This window comes from Zerene cesonia, chromosome 29 (assembly GCF_012273895.1).
Source record: "Zerene cesonia ecotype Mississippi chromosome 29, Zerene_cesonia_1.1, whole genome shotgun sequence".
Taxonomy (NCBI): domain Eukaryota; kingdom Metazoa; phylum Arthropoda; class Insecta; order Lepidoptera; family Pieridae; genus Zerene; species Zerene cesonia.
The window spans coordinates 804110-822390 of NC_052130.1; the positions used below are offsets into that span (position 1 = coordinate 804110).

General features: G+C 34.8%; 1 protein-coding gene and 1 non-coding gene across 2 annotated transcripts in view; one reads left to right on the forward strand and one right to left on the reverse strand.

The window, feature by feature from the left end:
- Positions 1–18281, forward strand: part of LOC119837880 (alpha-2Db adrenergic receptor-like) — a 277024-nt gene that overhangs the window by 186403 nt on the left and 72340 nt on the right. The window lies entirely within an intron of this gene.
- On the reverse strand, positions 14980–15071 carry Trnai-uau. The gene is given in 2 exon segments: positions 14980–15015; positions 15034–15071. It is a non-coding gene; the product is annotated as a tRNA-Ile (tRNA).

Below are 18281 nucleotides of genomic sequence, written 5' to 3' on the forward strand. Positions count from 1 at the left end.
TTAAATTTATTTCTATTTATTAGTATTTATTAGTAATTTAATAAAACACAAAATCATTAAGTTTTGAATCAATATAATGTTATTTAAATCATTGAACATGATGTATTCAAACGACTTGAGCGCTTTATAACAAGCATGCTATTAAGTGATTACTCAATAAGTATTACTGTTTATAAAAACTACACCAAATGGGAATACCCAAAACTGTTGAATTGATAAACGCGTTTTTTGAAGTTGGATAATATAAATGCGAAAGTTTGTAAGGATATGTGTGTGTGTTTGTTGCTCTTTCACTCAAAGATCACTGAACCAATTGCAATGAAATTTGGTACGTAGACAACTGGACAAGTGGAATAACATATAGGCAACTTTTTATCCCGATATTCCTACGGGATACGAACTTACGCGGGTGAAACCGCGGTGCGCAGCTAGCATCAAATAAATTACACATTATGTTAACGTATTCACGTTATTAAATATAAAATACAGCTAAATTGCCATCCTTGCATCTGTGATTCACAAGAGAAAGTTGTGAACTCCGCAACACGCTAGAAGCCTCGCACAAACAAAGTAACTGAAACTATTACGCGCACAAAAACCCAGAGGTCTTGAGAGCTCACTTAAACTGTCATTACTCCTGCAAAGAAACACTTAATAATTAAAATATTCCAACAAAACTCGACGGCCATTAGTGGAATGTAAATTTGTGCATAATGTTCGGATTATGCTACCATGGAATAACAGTTCTGTTAAATTGTCTTGGGTTAAGCTCTAATAGTAGCTTCAGAAGTTTGGAACTGTAATGAACCAGGTGACTTTAAATAAAGGGCTTAACACGTAGTAAGCAGTGGTGGCTCAGTGGTGAGAACCTCGGACTTCAAAATCGATAAGTCGGGTTTCGAGACCGGGCGAGCGTGCAGGAAATAAATTGATTTTTCAATTTATCTGCGCATGTGGATAACATCACCACTGCTTAAACGGTGAAGGAAAACATCGTGAGGAAACCGGCATGTCCAAGAGTTAAAAGTTCGACGACATGTGACATCTGCCAACCCGCACTTGGCCAGCGTGGTGGGTTATGGCCTGAACCCTCATAGGAGGTCTGTGTCCCAGCAGTGGGAACATATATGGGCTGATGATGATGAACACGTAGTAGGCGACATTATATTATTACCTATCAAGGAGATACAGAACAATATAATGTATCTCAAAACAATATAGGTACATATAAGATATAAAGATTTTTTCGAATACAACTTGCTCTATTTTAATTAATGGACGCAAATGGAACTTTTTAAGGTAATATGTGAGTAAGGCTTTGTGTTCTGTCTATAGCATTGTAGCTTATCATGGAACTAGCGGTCCGCCCCGGCTTCGCCCGTGTTACATACATAGCCTACAGCCTTCCTCATTAAACGGGCTCTATGACACTGAAAGAATTTTTCAAATGGGACCAGTAGATTATGATATTAGTACGTTCAAACAAACAAACAAACTCTTCAAACTTTATAATATTACTATAGATTATATGATTTTGAATGCAATTTTAACTGATCTTATTATAACTGAACTGAACTTATCTGTGAAGGAGGTTGACATAGCTTTGAAAATGGAAGCGACCATATTGTAAGATTTGTTTTTATGTATAGTTTTAATTTTCAACTTCAAAAGAGAGAGATGTATTTACTCCGACTGTATTGTTTTGGGTTTGTTAACTCAGAACTTTCGATCGGTGTGGAGTTTTTTGAAAGCTGATACCTGATACGATGACTAAAGCAAATTTTAATGAGACTGCATGGTTTGAAGGCGGCAAATTTTTTTCTTAAACGATTATTGCGACATTTTTTTTACCGAGGGCAATGTTTATCTTGTGTACCTTAATGATAATAGATTTATTGTGTTCATTGAGATAGTTTGATAGATGTTTAGCTTGCAGTGTAAAAAGATGGATTTTATTTCTTAACCAGCTTTTGCCCTCAGCCATTGACCACGTGACCAAAATAGTTTTTCATAGTACAAAATTTTAGCCCCTATTTTATCCCCCTGTAGGTAGAATTTATCAAAATCCTTTCCAAGCGGATGCCTACGTCATAACATCTATCTGCTTACCAAATTTCAGCCCGACCCGTTCAGTGGTTTGGGCTGTGCGTTGAGATCACTATGTCAGTTAAAGGTGACTACTTTTATATATTTATATATACCTAACTGACCTGTCCTTATCGGTGGAACTCTTTGTTCCCTGTTATCAATTACGTCACTGGAACACATTAAACCACTGATTACATCAGGGTAATCGTCCCCCGGAACCTCATTAGGGGCGAGTTCAATCAGCACTTGCTAAATGAGAGAGAACAAATCGTTATTTCATTAGAAATTCCATTGGGTTTTATTATTTTTTTAATTAAGAACTTTCTGACTGCCCTGTAAGGAGACTGGGTTCTTTTCGCATACCCAAATACATGTTCCGAATATATATAATAACTAGCTGCACCCGGCAAACGCTGTTCTGCCTTACTCTGATCATTTAGGGGGATGAAAAATAGATGTTGGCCCGATTCTCATAGATACCGGATAAGCTCAAAAAATTTCATCAAAATCGGTCAAGCTGTTTCGGAGGAGTATGGCAACGAAAACTGTGACACGAGAATTTTATATATTAGATTTTTGGGAGTAATAGAATTTTAGAGCAGTGGTGTCCCAGTGGTTAGGATCTCGGACTTCACTCGAAAAGTCCGGGGTTCGAGACCAAATAAATCATTCCATATCGTATATATGCATATCAATCAACACATTATTCATAAAACCACTGCTCGAAACGGTGAAGGAAAATATCGTGACAAAGATTTAAAAGTTCAGTGACATGTGACATCTGCCAACCCACACTTGACCAGCGTGGACTATGCCCTGAACGCTAATAGGCCTGTGTCCCTGCAGTGGAAACAAATATAGACTGATGGTCGCCAGCATTCAATAATTTCTTGAAATGGTACTTATTCAAATAAAAGTCCTAACTTTCTTAATTCTATGATGACATGTTTTTTTTATTATTATGGTTACAATCAAAAACTGCACGCACGATATTTAAAAATGCATAGCGTATGTGTTGATTTTACTTTCACGTCACAACAAAGCGATTTAATAGTACTAGCTGCGCCCCGCGGTTTCATCCGCGTAAGTACGTATCCCGTAGGAATATCGCTATAAAAAGTTACCTATATGTTATTCCAATTGTCCAGCTGTCTACGTATCAAATTTCATTGCAATCGGTTCAGCAGTTTTTGCGTGAAAGAGCAATAAACGCACACACATCCTTACAAACTTTCGCATTATAATTTTAGTAGGATTATTTTGTGCCATTGCCATTATATATTTAACTATATGTATATTTTTATCATAGGTCATCTAGACGGAGCAGCCGCAAATAATTCTGTATGAACAAACGGAAATATTTAAAGTTAGCAATTGCAGTAAACGGGACCATTTCCCTCAATCATGTAAAGTTGAGTTAGGAGATTATTCCAAACCCTCAGTGAATTGGTAATCGACTCGAGAGTTTTATTTGAAACTCCCTTTTTGTAGCAATGTAATATATACTAGCTTTTTTTTTTATGTCATAGCGGGCAACTGAGCTGGTGGTTCGCCTGATGGTAAGCGATCACCACCGCCCATGAACATTCGCAAAGGTAGTGCCTCTGCGAATGCGCTGCCCGCTTTTAGTGCGTAAGGGAAAAGGAACGGATTCATGACAGGAAAGAAGGAATGGACTGGGACGGTTGAGGAAAAGGAAATAGGCCACCGGCTCCCCCACTCACCGTACGAAACACAGTGGCATGCCACTATTTCACGCCGGTTTTCTGTGGGGGTGTGACTTCCCCGGTGCGAGCTGGCCCAATTCGTGCCGAAGCGTGCTCGACTCCCACAATAGTAACTAGCTGTTGCGAGCGGCTTCGCCCGCGTAGTCTTACTAAGTTTTCATGGTACAAACTTTCATTCTCTATTTTATCCCACGTCATAAAGTCTATGCATGCCAAATTTCAGCCCGACCGGTGCAGTGATTCGGGCTGTGCGTTGATAGATCTCTATGTCAGTCACTCACCTTTGAGTTATATATATTTAGACATAACATATATGTATACATACTTTAGAACCCCACAATGACGCAAAATACTATTCTTCACAGGCAGAAGTATAATTTAAACATACAAAAACTACTTTTGTATACTTATAAACGTCCCAACGATTGTTTCTAGCCACTGAATGCAAATGCGTTCATTGCTTCAACCGAAATGCATTTTTATGTTCGTTCAAGCGAAAACCCCCACAAAGCGATACGTCAGTGGCATGTATGAGCCAATTATAGGGCTGCGTTCACATCGCGAAGTATCGCCTCATTAGAAAGGGGCCTTATGAATAGTGAGGTGCGATGTCGATAAGTTATTGAGTTATATGTCATTGATTCGAAAATGAAATCTGAATTGATGTAGGTTTGAATTTGAGGTCTGGTTAATAAGGTTGTGTTTTATTCTAGATTTGTTTTTTTTGTGGGAGTCGAGCATGTTTCGGCACAAATTGGGCCAGCTCGCACCGGGACAGTACCACACCCCCACAGAAAACCGGCGTGAAATAATAGCTTGCTATTGTTTTCTTACGGTGAGTGGGGGAGCCGGAGGCCTATTTCCTTCTCCTCGCTCTTCCCAGTCCATTCCTTCTTTCCAGTCATCAATCCTTTCTTTATCCCTTTTCCATTTAAAGCGGGTAGCGCATTCTCAGAGGTCTAAGCCTCTGCGAATGTTCATGGGCGGTGGTGATCGTTTACCATCAGGCGAATTATCAGCTCAGTTGCCCGCTATGACATAAAATAGATTAATAAATGTATTGATGCCCCGGTTTTTGTAGTAAATCCTTGCGATGAAGAGAATATGGTACAACAACAATATATTGATCATTTGCAAACATTAAATGAATACAATCTCATATAAATAAATAAAATCAAAATAAAAACAAAATTATTTATTAAACAAGGTAAACATTACAGATAACATGGACCCCAGACTCGTGTTTCAGCGGCGTGCACCTTCCCGATACCGATACCCGATAGATAAAAGTTCAATATATGAGTTACTAGACGCTCTTCCCGGCTCCGCCCGGAAATTAAGACAAAGAGTATCCAATCCTAAGTCAGCTCATAAACTGTCTGTATACCAAATTTCATCAAAAACCGTTCAGTAGTTTCAGCGTGATTGACGGACAAACATCCAAACAAACAAACTTTCACATTAGTGTGATAAAAGAATTGTTAACTTAACAACGCATAAATTTTATTTGCTAAAAGCAATACCTTGTCATTTATATTATTTGTTATTTATTTACAATCTATGTTTCTCTTTACATTTAAAGTTATGAAACATTTAACTCTCATAAGAGGAATATGTCCCTGCGGTGGGATCAAATAATATAAGCTGATGACGATGATGTCTTTTTATCATTAAATTCTTAGTTTTATTTAAAAAACATGTAAAATAATAACTTGATTTCGAAAATCCTACTATATTATAAGCTACTAGCTGCGCCCCGCGGTTTCACCCGTGTAAGTCCGTATCCCGTAGGAATATCGGGATAAAAAGTTGCCTATATGTTATTCCAGTTGTCCAGCTGTCTACGTACCAAATTTCATTGTAATCGATTCAGTAGTTTTTGCATGAAAAAGCAATACACACACACATCCTTACAAACTTTCGCATTTATAATATTAGTAGGACTAGTAGGAAAAAGGATTATTAATAAATGAAATTTAGCTATTTTTACATCACTACTCGAATTAACAGACAAGCACTGACTGTCAGTCAACAAATTTCAAACAAACCTAACACATATACGCATATTAAATGAATAAATAAAAAAAGACATTAATGAAACTGAAGTTAGAATAATTTAATTATAAACAGTAACTACAAATTGGTACATTAAAACTTTATAAAACTGAATGTACAATGCGTGAACGAAGTTATTCGTCACAGCTAGTGCTGTCTCATTAAGACCTGGCCTCAAGCTTATGACTAGTGTTGTTATTGTACTATAGATAATTTTTGAAGTGAAACTTCTTTAGAATGGTTGTGATTTCAAACCTGATGCAACGGAAAAAACGACAGGTAAGGGAGACAAATACAAAAATGTGTAGAACGAAGCTGGCACAGAATGAGACAGAAATATACATACTATTTTATTCATTCTTTTGTCGATTTACTTAAGTTTCACTTCTATCATGTGTGAATCGCACACACACCTTTTTTTTACATAATATTATCAAATTCAAAAAGGATCCATCTACCACCTAACAGTTTTGACTTCAAGCATACCCAAAACTATAGGGAAGACGTAAAAACAATTTCATCCCTACTTTGAGTATATTGAGGTATTCTTAAAGAAAGTTCTTTTAAGAATTAATTTTATGACTATTTAACGTAATTACTAAATGACAGAACTAAATCGCTTTTTGAGCTAACCGCGGATAGACAGACAGACGGACTTGGTGATACAAGAGTTCCTTGTCCACAACAGAGTCCTAAAAATCGGTAAAATATATTATAATAAGCGACATAACGTCAATTAAAGTGCCTTCTCCTTGTACGAGCAACGTCTCATTAGAGCTGAGAATTACGTATTAAATTACGACTAGTGATGTTACATGTCGATAATTAATGGATTAAAATAATTTGTATGTACCATTATTGTGCGATAGCTTTTTTATATAATTTAAAATATAAATACCAGAAACACCACTGCGTCGTTATTTTTCCATTAAATTGTATATACTAATTACGAATAGTTTCTTTTTGTATAATTATGAATAGCTTTTTTGTATGTTTTTTCCATTTCAAAGGTCCATAGAAATCTTGACATATCAGGAAAGCGTTAATTGCGTTTCGAGGAAACAATACTGTATCCGGTCTGTCATGAATCAGCATTTATTGTAATTGCTTTTGTTGCTTTTCTATACCGTATCCAGCTGTATGGTGTAATGAGTAGGGATGTATAGAGGGCTGTTATAACCGGATGTATATAGGGATGTTATAACCGGTATAATATTATAGATACACATAAAATTAGGAAGGGAAATTATTTTGTATAGTATGTATTCAAAATTATAAGTTATGCGAATAGATATTCAAATGTTTTGTCTATCTGACTGGTAATGTCATGTGGGAACCATTTTGGCATTGCCTTCTTTTTGTATTTTTCTTTCGGTACTGAATATAGGTATAATCTGTGCTAGCTTTCCAAATAAAAAACTAGTTCTCACATAAAACAATAACAAGATATTACGTTATATTTAAAACTCTCATAAATATTTTACATATGAATTTAATAAAATGAAACTCTTATGTACAATAACAGTGTATAATTTTAAAACTTTTTATATAAATACGATCATTTATTATTTTTGTAGGTATTACAATATAAACATTTCACCAGTCGTTACAATAACTACAGTTCTATCGATAATAAAAACGCTACAGAACAGCCCTAACTGATCACTATCGTATATTTCATCGACAAAATCCGGCTTATTCAAGCGTCTATATAAAATCATTATTCGATAGTAAATACCTATAAATCATAACACGTCGCATAATGGTCGTTTTTTCTATTATATACGTGATTCTTTTCTTTTTGAACAATGACTCGATCTACAAAGTCAGGCCGAGCCAGCGCTAGTTATTATGTACCATAATACTATTAGAAAAAGGATTTATAATGCCTTATAGATTATGTATTTCGAAAATAATGAAAATATTTTTGAATTTTTAATTTAAAAGTCGAATGTCATTTAGAGTTAGTTCATCATTTTGTAGGTACTATAACATTATTATAAAAAAGGTTGACAATTCCTAATAGGTCATATATTTTGAAAACAATGAAAACGTATAAAATTCTTAATTGATATTATGAAAGGCATTATAGTACGCTCAGCGCGGGCTTTATTTTATTAGTTTTCGCACAAACCAATTGAAAAAATTACTAAAAGCGTTCTCACTATACTTATATTTTTTTTTTTGGTTGTTCTTATAGTCATAACATGTATATTAACAATAAATAAATAAAAAATATGTGAGTATGGATTGAATTACAAATATAAACAGATGTAGAGTAACTGTGTTATTTATATGGCTCGCAGCGTAATCCTTCTCTTAAGTTTTTAACTTAAAAGGTGTGTGTGTTTGCGAGTGTGTAGCTCCCAAACTGAAACCATTTTTTTTTTTTTGTTTGAAACGTAAAAATAAGTTGCAAATGTTCTACGCCATGCTGATGAGGAATTGAGAGACAGTCGCCGTCACAAAATGGTAGATTTAATTATTGATAATGATAATCACATAGGCACGAAATATATAAGAAACCCTAACACAAATCAACGCCTCCTTGGCACAGTGGTAAACGCGTGAGCGTAGAACCGAGGGGTCCTAGGTTCGATTTCCGGTGGGACAATAAAAAAAAATGTCTCGGTCTGGCAGGACACAGAAGGCTGATCACCTACTTGTCCATAAAGAAAATCGATCAGTGAAACAGATGTATATCATCTGCCCCATACTCCAGTAGGGGACACGGGACTTCACTATATAACACAAATCAAAGGGCAATAAGACCAAGTATTTAGAAAAATCCGAACTATTTGCTACATCCAGTTGAATAATTCCATAAACTTTGGTTACTGAATTGTCGATTAAACGGCGATCAGATGCGTGGTTTCCATTAAACTTGGTTTAAATTTAATATTGAATTGAGTTTGATAGCTTGGAGCCATCCTTACAAGATCGTCCAGTTAGCGTAAGTAATACAATCACTAATATATCTTAAGGACTAGCTGCACCCCGCGGCTTAACCCGCGTAAGTCCGTATCCCGTAGCAATATTGGTATAAAAAGTTGCCTACATGTTATTCCAGTCGTCCAGCTATCTACGTACCAAATATCATTGCAATCGGGTCTGTAGTTTTTGCGTGAAAGAGCAACAAACACACACACATCCTTACAAACTTTCGCATAAATAATATCATTAAGATATATATTTGTTAGACTAAGTATATATATCGTTTCCAAACCCTAACGACACTATATAACAAAAAAAGAAACAAAAAATCCATAAAGAAATATTTTTCCAAAAATGATACCAAAATAAAGATTTTAAAGGTGTGTACACATTCTGCTTGATAGCGATTAAAATATTTTTATTATAAGCTATTAATAACGTAGAACTTTCCAGAAGCTTCTACGATACAGAGTGTACTAAGATACGTTTTTGGCAGGTGTTATGTCTTGACAAATTACACCCGCCGTGTCAGGTTTTCGCAGTCGGGTGTTTATTTTTGAGAAATTGTCCCGTGTCGTGTGAGATGTTGTTTCTAAGAAATATGATATTTAATTGAGTTAAAATTTTACTATTGAATTACATAGACTAGGCGCAGCGATTTAAGAGATCAAAACTAATAATATATTAACTATAAAAACAATAAAGCACCCGACGTCCCCTCCCGAGGCCTCTCTCCTACGGGGGAGATATCACTCTAAATTTTTAAATGAGATCAAATAAAAACAACTCTATCAAACACAGAATCACGCCAATTGGTAATAACTCCTATCTATACTAATATTATAAAGCTGAAGATTTTGTTTGTTTGAACGCACTAATCTTAGGAACTGCTGGTCCGATTTGAAAAATTCTTTCAATGATAGATAGCCAATTTATTGAGGAAGGCTATAGGGTATATATGTACCACGGGCGAACCAAGGCGGACCGCTAGTGAGTTATACATCCTCTAACTCTATAGTTATCGAGTAACAAAGGCAAAATACAGTCGAATTGAGCACCTATTTCGTTTTTGGGATGTCGGTTAAAAACTGTGTCTGTTTACTGTTCATTTACCTTATATTTAATAAAATTATGATAGCATAAAACCTACAGGAAATAAAAACTTATAAAAATTATCTTCCTGTCTGTTTGTTCCAGTTCCGATAGGCGAATAGAATTTATAGTAAAAAAAAATGGTTGCCTGTAAAGTCGGTTTTACGGGCGAAGATTTTACGTGACAACGTCTTTTTCTCGGTAGAATATTTATTGATATGAATATTATTAAATTGCACAATAGGAACAAGGAATTGAATGAAAATAAAAAATGCACAAATTTTAACTATAGAAAATATATTTTGTTTACTAAAAAGACAGAGACAGAGACACAAACACGCGCCGATTCAATGCGCCTAATTCTCTAGTGCTGCGCGCGCGGCGGACCGATCATAGTTCGGTGACTCATCGTAACGTTACCGGGCGTTACACTTTTTCATGAGTGACTCCGAGCTGCAACCTAATTTAAGACGTTGTCACGTCAAAAAGTGACATACCATTCCTAAAAGTCTTAAAAACCTAATTTTTTATAACCCACTTATATAAGAACCTTCTTCAATACAAAATCTTTAAAACAAACAAGAATACCAGCACACCGAGTCTGAAAATAAATCCTTTACTCGCGAAACATTTTAAGTAAATAAACATCAATAATGCCACATCCATCAGGCGGAATCGCTTCGCACCTTCAAGTTAAATTAGCATAGGCCGCCGAATTTTCGCTCGCAAAGTCGTTAAAGACGAAATAACGCAAACAAACTCGCATTTATATTCCATTGACAGGGAAATTTTAATAATGTACAAAATGATTGCCGGTTAGCGACGCGGAGTTGCGAAAACTTGATCCGTTTGATATGTGCGATTTGAATTGAATGGATTTTTATGGTTGATTCTTTGTTGTCTACTTTCGGGTCAACTTTGTTTAGCCGACTTCATAAAAAGAGGAATTTGTGTTTGTTACCACATGAGTTGTTTGTTTGAAATTGTTGTTTGGTTGAATCGATTGTGATTGTGTTGCTGATCGTTTCCAACTATCACAATGGCCATTTGTTTGGTCTAATTCTAACAATTTGAAAAATGTTTAGTTTACGAGTTTATGTACCGAATATACACGAGTTTATGCTGAGAAGAAATTATTTTAATGTTATTTATTCTTTTAAATTTCGATTGCGATAAGAGTACGTAACGTTGTACTGAGAGTTGAGACAGAAGTGGTTAAACTACCCTCACGTAAAAAACCAAATTTGAAGGTAGCAAGATATAGAACATTGTTGTATACTATGTAGTGATTACTCTAAAAATCTTAAATTAACTACCACTGCACCACTAGTTAGCAAATAGCTATAAACAATTCAGTAGCTGAACTTATACGGTAGAACAAAGGATAGAAACTTCGAGAATTTCGCTCATTAACGAATGTTGCGCGGGAATTCCGTTAGTAGCGAGATTATACAAGTTTTTATTAAAAGGTCCCGCGTAGTGGGGCAAATGCGTTTCTCGTTTGTTCTTAAGGACATATCCCCTCCATGGCCAGGGGGGGTAACATAAGCTTCTTTAACTAGGAATTGTACGATTTTACTCTCTTATTTGTTAAACAAATTCAATTAAATTACACTTTTTTGACTGGAATCTTTAATAAGAACTAAAAATACTGTTTCATTTTACTAATTTTATGTCCTGTGGAGAGGAAATATAGTGTAGAAATTTTTAATTATTATTAGAAAGTGTATTGTACAATGTTTGGTAAAAAATATAATAGTTTGAGCATGAACACATCCGCTGTCAATAAGGCATAAAGCATCCACTGAAAATCAGTATTAGTATGCTGAGTATCAGCCTTATTAAGGCATATACATATTTTAAGTATAATAAGTGACCTTGTTATATTTACCTGTATATGATTATATGTAGTGAAATAGCAAAAAAATCGGAAAAGCTGCAAAGAAGATATCACAGCACTGATTTTCAGTAATTTATCAGAATCAGTGATAAATCATCACGATCAGTCATCAGTTATGATATTCAGTAACAAAATATTTAAAAAAAAACAACAAGAGGCGTATTTATAAGGAAAAGATAAATGTCTTAGCAAAACCAGGAAACACAACTTGTTATAGATAAGCCGTTCACAGAGCACTAATTAATAAGGAATAATTGCAATACTTCAGTTAACTTAAATTGCTTAAAGGAAACTTGGAACAACTAAATAAGACCGCTAAGCTACTCCATCACTATGCAACAGTTCGATAACAGATATGTGCTAAGCGGAGTTAAGTGCAACTTGGCTTAAGTTATAAGCGACTTAATTAGTATGTTGATTCAGTTAAGTGACACTGCTACAGCAGTTAGTCCATATATACAAAATTCTCGTGTCTCAATGTTAGTTACCATAATTCTGCGAAATAGCTTTATCAATTTTTATTTTGTCCGCTTATCGGGTAGGTCTGAGAATCGGCCAAGATCTTTATTTCATAATAAACTAGAATGATATTCGCCGGGTCAACTAATCCTACTAATATCCTACTTCCTACTAATATTATAAATGCGAAAGTTTGTAAGGATGTGTGTGTGTTTGTGGCTCTTTCACGCAAAAACTACTGAACCTATTGCAATGAAATTTGCTACGTTTCATATACAGTTAAACTCAATTTATAAGCAGAACAAAGTTTTTTATTACTTAGAAAGAGTGTTGTATAGTTCAGTAGTAAGATATATAAATGCTTTTCATTAGCCCATACATGTTCCCACTGCTGGGACACAGGCCTCCAGCTTAGGCCATAATCCACCACGCTGGCCAAGTACGGGTTGGCAGATGTAATTTGTCGTCGAATTTTTTATTCTCAGACATGCCGGTTTCCTCACGATGTTTCCTATCAATGATTATTTTAAATTAATCATAATTGTGTTTATTAAAATTGTAAAAACTAGTCAAATCTAATTGGGACCACACGGGAGACACCAACTTTCAAACAAGCAAACAATCATCAAAATCGATTCATCTAGAAAAGTATATGAGGTGACAAAATCAAAAAAGAAATAGTCGAATTGAGAATCTCTTTTTCTAAATCGGTTAATTCTGTCATAATTTTTAAAATCGCTACATCGTACACCATACACCATCCACCATACAGAGTAACCATTGCACAGTATTTGTGTTTAGTTACCGTCGACGTGCTTATTTACTCGATCGCTTTTCAGTAGTTTGTTTCAAAACTTTAACATAACTGTTAGTGCTTATGTTAACTTGACGTGCTTAGTGTTATGTCTATTTTGTTTTATTTAGATAAAATTATAACTTAGGACTGACAGCTTAAAGGGGACTGCTGAAAATCAGCGCTGCGACTGCTTTATACATTCAGCATGATGCTGAGAATGTTTACTGTTACAATTGAGTTTTGAGTTGTTTATAATGATTTTTCAAATAAAATTTAACCAACTTCAAAAGCGCTCATAAGCGAAAAATAAACTAATATAAGCACTAATTTTATAGTAGATAGGTGTGTAGCTTACTACTTGTGATACTATCTAGTAAGGAGGTAGTATCTATATATTATCTACTACCATTAGAACATTGGACGGACATACAAAACAATGTATTATATTTAGGCTTCAAAGACCTTGTCAACTTATAATACCTATGCATTTTTTCCATGTTTTATTTATCAATATTTTATTAATCTTCTTCACTCAACTGCAGACAAACCGGTTAGAAGACAGTTCTTAGCATTTCACGGCCATCAGTACCTAATAGGTCGAAATAGGATCCTAGGAATCCTTCAGGGGCCTATATCCTTAACCCAGTTAACGGAACCGCAAATTTATTGCGTCGCAAGATCTTTTTAACTCCACACGCCGAAATATACGGAACATATCACGGAGCCAGCCTCGTTTGACCCTGCCTCTGTTATTCACAGCTAATTTATTTGCGTCGAGCCGGTCGGATTTGGACACATTTTATTTATTACTTCCATTTTAATTGTATTAAATTTAAATTATAAAAATTGTGATACTGTAAGCAAGACGTGCGTCGAAATTCGCAGACCCACAGCGTTTAAATAATGACATTATGTATGCGAAAGTGTGCTTGTTTGTTACTTGAATATTGATGTTAATGATTTGTTCATGATATTATAATTATTGTGTATAGAGATAGTTAGGTGGCTAGAGAGAGGCATACTTTTTACCGTGGTGAAGATTCATTCCCATATGATTTTCTGGTCTAGGAAGGGAGAGGACGAGAAAATAGTTGTCCGACTGCCCTCACACAAACACATACATGTGGATATGCCACTATTTCGCGTTTAATAATTGCTAAAACATAATATGCATTCCCGAGCAAAATTACATGCTTCAAAGTTTAATAGCTATCTATGACTAAAATTCATAAAAGCGGTATCGATCAGCAATAAGTTGTCTCGCTTCGTTGCACCGACCGATGAGGCGGAAAATATAGCTGTCCTTTTTTATCGCGTGTTAAAATGCTTGACAGTTTATTGTTTAAAAATGGATAGCTCGCGCTCTTTTTGGCTTTTTTCCCGCGCTTTAGAAGTTTTTTTTTTAATCTTGTTGACAGGTATAATAGCTGAATTGACAGAGTTGCCAACCTTCTGTTCGAAAATATTATTATTTTAGTTAGAACATTTTACGAACGAATATAATATGATGAAGCTTATTTATTCTAGAATGATTGATGTCTTTTAAATATTTTTGCATTTGGAATACATTGTTTCGTATATTTTATTTACAAATTGCACAGATTACTGAAATATTTGAATGTTTTTGGTTTGGAATTTTGACAAGACAGAATTAATTGAGCATAGATATAGTACTGACGAGTTATTGCATTCTTTTGTATGTAGTATTTTATAGTTAATGCTTTAGTTAGTTGGGTTTCTTTAGTATATAAGCACTATTTTTTGTAATCATTCTTCTTTAGTATTGGATTCTTAGCGCCAACTCATAAATCATACGTGGATACAAATATTATAAAAAATGACATAATTAATTACAATCAATAACAAATAAAAACAATACATCCGAAAAACTTTACATAAAAAAAACAAAAATGCAATAAAAAAACTATTGCTCCAGGTGAGGCTCGAACTCACAACCCCGGCATCGCTCACGGCCACTGCCTTATAAGTACCGTGCGCTAACCAATTGCGCCACTGGAGCGTCGCACTGACGTATGAAATTATAATACCAAATTTGAAGTAATACTTATAGATAGGGATATAATGCCGTCTTATATTTAACCAACTTTCAAAAACGAAAAAAGGAGGAGGTTGTTTTGTTCGTCTTTAAGCTATTTTTTTGTATGTTTTGAGATTATGACACACTATTATAAACTTATTCTGTATGTTTGTATATAATGGATTCCTTTAAACTCATTTTTGACTCACTTTTAACGGACTGATTATAAATTCAAACTACAGTTATGGATCATAGACACTACAACAATTCTAGTTTATCCTGATTAGGATCGCCAGTGTTAAATAAATTCCTTAAGTTTAGTCTGTATAAGAGAAAATAGTACATTTTAAATCATTCAATCATTATTTTATTCAATGAAGATGGATAAAATTTTTCTCTCTCGCTCTTTCTCAATATAGCCAACAACCTATTTGCAAACTCCAACGAAATCGCTTCAGCAGATTTGACATGAAAGAGTAACAATCATCCATCAATCTTCTCAAACTTCACGTATCTAGATAACTAGGTATTAAGCTAGTATGGGGCTAAACTCTCTCCCGATATCACCGGAGATAAACGAATTTTTAGAATAAAATGTCCCTTTACAGTTGGCTCGTTCAATCGAAGCGTTTGTTAAAAAATTATTTTAATTTCATATAATTTGAATGAAATGTCCCTTTATAGACATTCAAAAAGTACCCCACGGTTGCTGAAAAGGGCTAGAACGAGAAGGGATTTATTTGAATAGGGAAAATTTTTAAAATAAATTGGCTTATGGGTAATAAACTGAAATTATTATAACAGACGCGGTTTGCGTGTCTATATCTAAATGTATAAATTAGAGACTAATGTCACTCTGCATAAAATTTCTTTCGTTTTTATTCTGAGTTGTAAAGACTGTATAAGCGTTCGTATGTTTGTACATGATTAGTACTATGTCGAGTCATTATATAGGCCATATCAGTACATTTTTATCATAGCGTGTAATAGTTAATTACTATATATTTGATAAAATTTGATGACGTCATTCTTATCGTTATTTATGTTTGTACGATACATAAACCACTCTATTTAACAGACACAAATCAAGAAATATACATTTACCATGTTCAATAGACGGCCTTATCGCTTACGCGATCTCTTCCAGTCAACCTTTGTTTTTTGTATTATGAATAATATTGTGTGTTATAATTAATGTATGATATATTTATTGTTTACTGAATGATGGTTTTATAACTGTTCGACCAATAAACTCATTTTGCAAGCAAGTAGCAAAAGTAATTAGCAGCAGTAGCGAGGAGTAGTTCAAACAATATGCTACTTAACTTATAACCTTACTAGCTGCGCCCCGCGGTTTCACCCGCGTAAGTCCGTATCCCGTATGAATATCGGGATAAAAAGCCTATATGTTAGTCCAGTTGTCCAGCTATCCACGTACCAAATTTTATTGCAATCGGTTCAGTAGCTTTTGCGTGAAAGAGCAACAAATACACACACATCCTTACAAACTTTCGCATATATAATATTAGTATTATTACTGTGATCATACATGAAATTTATCTTTCTATTAAAAATCTGCATCGTTCTTGCGATATATCTTAGATTGTTTTTTTCAATCCCTGGTATATCTGAAGCGGGAAGCGGCTAGTGTGGTACATCCAGACGAAACTGCCATTTTTATTCCGAACAATTCAGACTGATTAATTATCTGATGTTAAGCGTAGATGCGTTCCATTTGGTTAGCATGCCTGAGCAGAAAGGCCTTTCCAGTTCACTCTGGCCTTAATCAATTACAAATTGTACTCGTTGCGAAATACAGATGGAGAAGAATGATTACAATCCTTCGCAGTTTTTATAAATAAGGTATTTGGAAGGTATTTTGAATAATTCATAATATCCGTCGATCACGCTGAAACTGCTGAACGGATTTTGATGTTATTTAGTATACAGGCAGGGTATGAGCTGACTGGGGTGACAGGATACTTTTTAACCCGATTAAATGCTCCCTTGAGATAAAACAGGAATCTTGATATCTGGGCGGAGCCGGGGCGTCTAGTATGTATACAATAGTTACACTACGCTATATTCCAGCGAAACGTTGGTAAACGAAATCTCAACTTGAAATTAATATATAACTACATAAAACTTTAATTTCAAGATTGCAGCTTCCGAATATTAACTGTAATTACATGACACCCACACGTGATGTAGGTAGAAATACATTTTACATTTTAAATTTCCTGACACATCACGTCGCCTGCGTTTTTGCATTACAGCTGCCATCTTGAATGTCATTTTCGCGCTTAAAGTTTAAAAATGGAACTTACATGGAAGTTTTATTTTTTTGCCATTTCTTCGTGGCAAGGAGTTAGTCATAACTCATAATATAATAAAGGAAACATTTGTGTTTTTGCACGCATGTTTGTTATGTTTTCACCTGAACATTTCTGAACAGATTTTAAAAATTCTTTCACCATTATAAAGCTGTACATTCACTAAGTGACATGGGTTATAACTACATATACCATGGGCAAAGCTAAACAAATTAAAGTATGCGTGGCTAAAATAAAAAATTAGCATTATTGTTACGATTTCACGGAACGACATTGTCATTCTACAAGATTCTATCTACACATTAAAATTCGTCGAAACTAGTTCAGGCATGAAAAAAAAGGTTAGTAGTTATAAGGGTATGCAAACGACACAAATGCATAAATAATTATTTTCATTGAGTTCCGGCAACGCAACTTCCTGATATGTTCCGTTCGGTTTATCTGTCAGTTATGATGTATGAATATTTATGTCAAAAGTGGCCCTAAATCAGGTTACATAAACAAGAACTTTTCTTTGATCTCATAAAAGGTGAATGATCTTTTGAGAAGATTATCCTTTTTGGGTTAGATCTCGATTTTAGAATATAATAATATTATTCGGACTAAATTACATTTTGTTGTTAATTGTGGTACGTTTATCTAGTGCCTACTCATTTGGTAATACCTGTCAGGTCTCGAAACATCACTTAGCTTTCCGCCCCCGGTTCCGTCCGCGTGGCCAAAGGAATTTGCCCTGGAAATGAGATGTTTTCCCCTGTACAAATATCCTATCCCACTAATATTATAAATGCGAAAGTTTGTAAGGATGTGTGTGAACATATTGTGGAACATATCACGGAGCCAGCCTCGTTTGACCCTG